This window comes from Ambystoma mexicanum, chromosome 4p (assembly GCF_040938575.1).
Source record: "Ambystoma mexicanum isolate Mex_15411 chromosome 4p, UKY_AmexF1_1, whole genome shotgun sequence".
Classification (NCBI taxonomy): Eukaryota; Metazoa; Chordata; class Amphibia; order Caudata; family Ambystomatidae; genus Ambystoma; species Ambystoma mexicanum.
In genome coordinates this window covers 1,178,984,369-1,178,990,579 of record NC_090927.1, presented here as the reverse complement: position 1 = coordinate 1,178,990,579, position 6,211 = coordinate 1,178,984,369, and the positions used below count along the sequence as shown (strand labels likewise).

Here is a 6,211-nt window from a genome sequence, read left to right as displayed (position 1 = left end):
TTCATTTAAATAGGATGTTGCTGCTACACCAGCACGGGGTAGCTTTTGAAAGGCTTCCCTGAGCTGCTGTGGCAGCGGTGCCCTATCACCCACCAGATACAGAGGGATGCCCTGCGGCAGACCAGGCTTACAGCCGCCCGTCTGCCTCATGGGGTAGAGCTTGCTGAGGTGGCACGTTGCAAGTTTCTGGACCGAACTGGGACTTACCTGTACTTGAGACCTGTTCCAGAATCGGAAGACGCTGCTCTAGTATTTGTGCAAGTGTGTGGGGGCTATGCATTGGGATGCAGCCGCTTCACTCGTGTGCTGAAGAGGGACACATTAATACAGTCCATGAAGGTTCCTAGCATTCTCAGTGTCCCGAAAACGAGTCTGTTTGGGTTGTAGCTGAAGACTGATGAGAGGCAGACCTAGTTCTCAGCTGTCAAATCCTTGGAGGAAGCTACTCCCCAGGGTTATGATCAAGCTCAGTGGGACAACTTGTCAACTAACTGCCAACTCACCCTAGTTTTGGTAGAACCTCTTTTTGTGATTGCCCAGATACAATTCCCTTTCACACTTTCCCTTCAACATAAAAAACATACAGTAGTCACTGAGTGGCTGATTAAAGCTTGCACCCTATGCCTGTTTACCCGCTGTGAGAAACCTGAAGGTGTCTCTCTGGATAAGCCCCGGGGATCTGTCATCCAGATGGGCAGGATACAGCCATCGCTATTGGATCCAGTTCCTGGGGGTGGACTAGTGAGGGAGGATCACCTGGATGGGGGGTCCTCGGGGATTGGGAGTGGGACACTGACGGTTGAGAAGCGGTATCCCCCTTCCTTCAACACCTTTTCCCCATCCTCTTCCATAGACATTCAAAAACACTGCCCCTCCCCCCTTTTCTGACACAAACACTTTTGCACAACATGAAAGACAACTGGCTAACACCAGAGCCGTTTAACTGACTTGTCCCAATACCAGGGTCAGGCAAAGTCAGGCAATTGATCAGAACCACACACACCTGACTGCCCTTTCCCTTCCCCACAGGGATAAAAGGGGGAGCAAGAGAGCACAGTACGAACAAGGCATACCGCACAATGAGACCGCTATCCAGACCAGGCAGTTCAAGAGGAGGAGAAAGGCAACCAAGATCGAGAGGCTGACTAGAAGAGACACGACCTTGCCTTTCTCGACAAAACCCTGCAAAACCTCTGCAGAAGGAATCGTAAGACCGAGGACAATAGCCCAAGTGTCCTGCAGCAGATGTCAACGGTACACGGAGCGTATCGACGCTGATAAGCCTGGAGCGAGGGAAACTCCTGCTACCGTGGTACCGACCTTGACTCCAACCATGGTACCGGCCTTGACTCCAACCATGGTACCGGCCCTGACTCCAGTTGGGAGGAAAACCAAGCGGTTCATCAAAGCTGGTGAGTCGAAGGGGAAACCGATAAGAACCAGGCTGTGGGGAATGAAAGTCGCAAAGTGACAAAGTAAAAGAAGTTCAAAGAACTGTAAATTGTAAAGGGGAGACCAGCTGCAGAAGGGGACCGGCACCACGTGCGCGCTGCTGCGAGAAACTCTGGCCGATCTCCGTCTGAGTGAAACTACAGATACCAGAAGGCCATAGGAGATCCGCCGAGATAGCTCAAAGTGGTCATACAGGAGGTCAAGCAAAATCCCCATACAGTCGAAAGCCTTTGACCTAAGAACTATAAGAAAGCAAGGGAAGTAAATCCTGCAAACATTGAAAGTAAATGTGAATGTGAAGTTGGCAAGAGTGAACCCGGAAGACGGATGCTGACGAAGAGGGGACAAAGTCTAAAGTCCCAAGAAACAGTGCTTTGACAAACGTGAACCCGGTAGAGGGATGTCCACTGTAAACTGTTAGAAAAGACATTAAGATTTGGGAACCAAGAGAAAGCCATTGTGAACCCGGTCGAGGGAGGATGAAAGCAAAAAGAGGTCTGCGCCCAGAAGAGGGGGACCCAGGGGTGAAGCCATCACCCAAGAAATAAGCCATAGTGATCCCGGTGGAGGGAGGCTGAAAGCAATGAGGGGTCTGAGCCCGGAAGAGGGGGACCCAGGGGTGAAGCCATAACACGAGAAATACGTAGAACAGAACTTTGTGTTTGTTAGTCGTTTTTGTAAACCTATCAGGCCCTCGGAAACAGGAGACTCAACCACTGAAGGCCTTGATATGGATAGGAACTGTTTTAGGATCCAACCCCGGAAGAGGAGGATCTCGGGGTGGAAGTCATCACCCAAGACCCACTGAAAGGGCACTGTTTATTTGATTTGTGGAAAACGATTGGTACCTGAAAAGGAACTTTGTGTTTGTTTGTTATTTTACTCACCCTCGAAGGCAAGAGACATTTTGAAGGTAAAAGAGACTTGGCCATCGAGGCTCCTGATAAGCTAAAACAGTACTGTCGTCTCATGCTGGGAGAGCTCGAGACTGTGCTGTGCTCCAGGATCCCACTTTAACGTAGGGAAGGAAGACCCAGGCTACCATATCCTGACATATTATTTGTGAACACTTCTTTCTTTTCTTGAAAACTATCCCACACCCTTTTTGTATTAGTTGTAAGGTTTGGCAATAGGTTTCTTAGTATAGGCCCTTTTTCATTTGACACAACGCCACTAGGACTGCCTTATTTTCATTTAATGGTCAACTCTTGCTCCCATCTTAGATTTAGGTTTAGATTAGGCGTTTTTTCCAACCTGCCTACAGTTTAATAAACACCCTTGAACTGTGATCACTTGTGTCTGTCTTTACTGTTGCCACCATGAGTTCCTTACACCGCCCACCCCCTTTTTCTATCTGCCTCCTCATCCACAGAACTTCCTGACAAGAGTTAATATATTTTCTTCCCACATTTCTGACTTTGCAGGGGTGTCTGGGTAATAAATTCTGGGCAGATTTGCGCAAATCATAACTGTGGAATCCCATGGGTGTCCTCTTTTCGGAAATGCATGGGGTTCCCTGTTTTCCTTGGTGGCTTGGACACCCGAGGCCCATATCTGTATGGTGTGCCCCTCTAGAGAAAGTGTGAAATTCAGGTGTCAAAACAAACTTGGGGTTACCTGTGTTTTAGGCTTTCCCCTTGGCGCCCAGGTAGGTGCACCCACACATGTGAGGTGCCGTTTTCATCGGGACACCTGTGGGAACGCGGGACGGTAGGCCGTGTGTTGTTGGGGGTGTGTTTCGATGGGTGAGTTGTGTGAAATGTGCGGAAAATGCATTTTTTTCCCACATTTCGGATTTTGCAGGGGTGTCTGGGTAATACATTCTGCGCCGATTCGCACACATCATAACTCTGCGGATTCCCACGGGGGTGTCCTCTTTTCGGAAATGCATGCGGTTCCCTGTTTTCCTTGGTGGCTTGGACACCCGAGGCCCATATCTGTGTGGTGTGCCTGTCTGGAGAAAGTGTGAAATTCAGGTGTCAAAACAGACTTGGGGTTACCTGTGTTTTAGGCTTTCCCCTTGGCGCCCAGGTAGGTGCACCCACACATGTGAGGTACCGTTTTCATCGGGACACCTGTGGGAACGTGGGAAAGTATAACATTTGTTGTGTTTGTGTTGTTATCATAACGTTTTGACCCATTTGCTGGTGCCCTTTGTCACACAACCCTTTCATTTCCCAAATGTGCCCTACATTTAGTCGCTGCTTTAGGCACCATACACTTTTGTAACCTGAACAAGTCACCTACCCTTGAAAAGGTCTTCCTGTGCTCTTTCGAAAAAAGTATGCTTGCCGTTCCTCACCACATTGGTTTTCCTGATTTACACATGCTAAGTGTGTCTGTTCAGGCCGTAAGCATAAAACTCCTGTGTACCGTGGCTCAGTGTTTGGCTTGTGGTATTGCTTGTTTTGTAAAACACTACAAAAAATGTGTGCTTTCTTAACTGCAAGAGTCGGGGGAATGTAGCGGAGCATTGCTTTTCTCAAATTCATAGAAGCCATTGCCGTACCAAGCCAACCATGTCCACCACATACCTTTTTTTTCGGTCATTTTCACTGCTTTTCCCCCAATCTAGGGCATTTTCCCCTACCTAGTTGTTGCCCGACCTATGCAAATCACCCCGTCCGAAACTGGGAATTTTGTCTACTTTTCAGAAATATATGCCTTTCTGTCCTCCAATTTGGCTTTCCTACCCTTTTCTTCCATTCCGTCCATGCATGTCCAATTGGCAAAAATAGCCAAAATCGCCTACCTCTCACAAAACAGTTGATAACCACATCAAAATATTTTTTTTTTGTTTCCACTAAACCTGTTCCTGAAAGCCAGGAAATTGTGGAATTCAGCACAACAAACCATTTGTTCCTAGCTCTTACAAGGAAAAAACCACAGGCTTCTTTGTACATCATTTTATTGGCATTTTTTGAAAAAACACAAAATATTCGCCCCCTTTTTGCTTATTTTCTCTCTCCCCCCTATAGCAACCTAGGATTCCTGGGTGGCATTACGACCGCCTATATGTGGGAAAAAAAGGAGCCAAATTTGGCTGAGATATCTCATGTAACAAAAAAGGTTACAAACCAATGAATGGCCACATACCGAAATCACCAAAAAAGGCCTTGGCACTGGGGGGAAATATCCATGGCACTTAAAGCGTTAAAGACGCCTATGAAAGGGATAAGTTTAAACTCCATGCCGGGGTAATATTATAGGCAGAGGTACATGTGACCAGCTGGAGTTCGTCTAGTCTGTTAACGTCTGTTTTATGTGTTATTTATTGTGACATCATAGGTCGACATTTTTTCCTTCAAGGAAGTAGCATAAAATGTACGCGATTAAGTAACTGAGATATTGTAGTGTACGAATTGATGTTTATTGATTAAAAAAGGAGATATAAAATTTTTGTGGGAAAAACGGGATTGGAGCTTGCGACGATTGGTGCTCGCTCATATTGTTACAATTGGTTAAGTGACGGAAGACATTAACAAGTGTTGTATAAAGTGAAAGTGAAGAAAGTTAAATATGGAAGACATAACTCCATTAGTACACCTGTGGAAACAGTTGGCAAAACACGCACCTAATCTGAAAGTACAGTGTGGAATGAGTTAAAGGAACCGCCCACAAAATGTTTATGCCTTGGCCCCAGGGTGCATCCTTATCTAAAACGGTCTTGCAATACATGACGACATGATTGCATGCCACATCCACGGGCAAAAGATTTGACAAACGCCTTGCTAGTCTAGAGTTGTGGGAAATGTACCAACAGGATAAAGAGGAGGAGCCGCCAGTAGATTGGATACTTAATGTATGCACAGAGGGGGGTGAGACGCCCTCAGTGCCACCCGCCCCGTCTGAAACGAAAACTGAAGAGAGTAAGGACAAAGGGTTATACCCGTTAAGAGAACTTAAAGCAGCCACAGGGTATAGCAACCCGGCATATGAGTCGCCTACGCAAAGCGGTGATGAAAATCTAGACAAAGATAGAGATATCACCTCCAGAGTTCAGAGGGACAAGGAGAGACACAAGAACGAGAGGAAAGACCATACACAAGCAAGTACATCTCTCGACACAGATAGGGAAGGCAAAAGATGGAAAGGGAATGAGGATAGAACTGATGAGATAGCACTAACACAGAACGAATGGATAGGAGGTCAGATTTTATTGAAACTCGATGGCAAAGGCATGGATGACGCGAAACAAAAAAGAGAAAATAGATGATGTACAGAGAAAAGAGAAAGAAAAGGAAAAAGGATTGAGAGACGAAAGAGTAAGGAAGAAAGATGGACAGAGACAAGAACAATGATATGGTGAAGAGCAAGAAAGGCAACACGATCGTAAACAGAGAGTAGCCAATGACCAAGACAGATAGGAGTATCGAAGAACAGAGGATACGAGAGAAAAGAATAAAGAGACGAAGGGACGAGGAAATCCAAAGGGCAAATGAACGTAGAGACACAAAGAAAGAGGAAGAAGATGGGGTCAGAGAATAAGCAAGGAAGCGCAGAGAGTTTGATGACGATGTAGAACGTAAGCAAAGACAGAGAGCACACAATCTCGAATATCTGGAAAGAGAGGTTAGAAAACCTGAACCAGTAGTAGACTGGGAAGATATAGAAGAATTCTTTCCTGAGTACGATTCAGTACCAGGCACATCTAGGGCTAATATCGAGGATGACTTCAACACCAGAAGCATCGGAGAGACGATCCATAGAATATATGATGAAATGAGGCTAGAACAAGTACCCCAAAGGGAGGGGGAAG

The 6,211-nt window shown here is 46.3% G+C and overlaps 1 pseudogene; it reads left to right on the top strand.

Moving 5' to 3' along the window:
- Positions 1-1,333: 1,333 nt before the first annotated feature.
- The window catches only part of LOC138452909 (ras GTPase-activating protein-binding protein 1-like), a 28,906-nt pseudogene continuing 24,028 nt past the window's right edge, over positions 1,334-6,211 (top strand).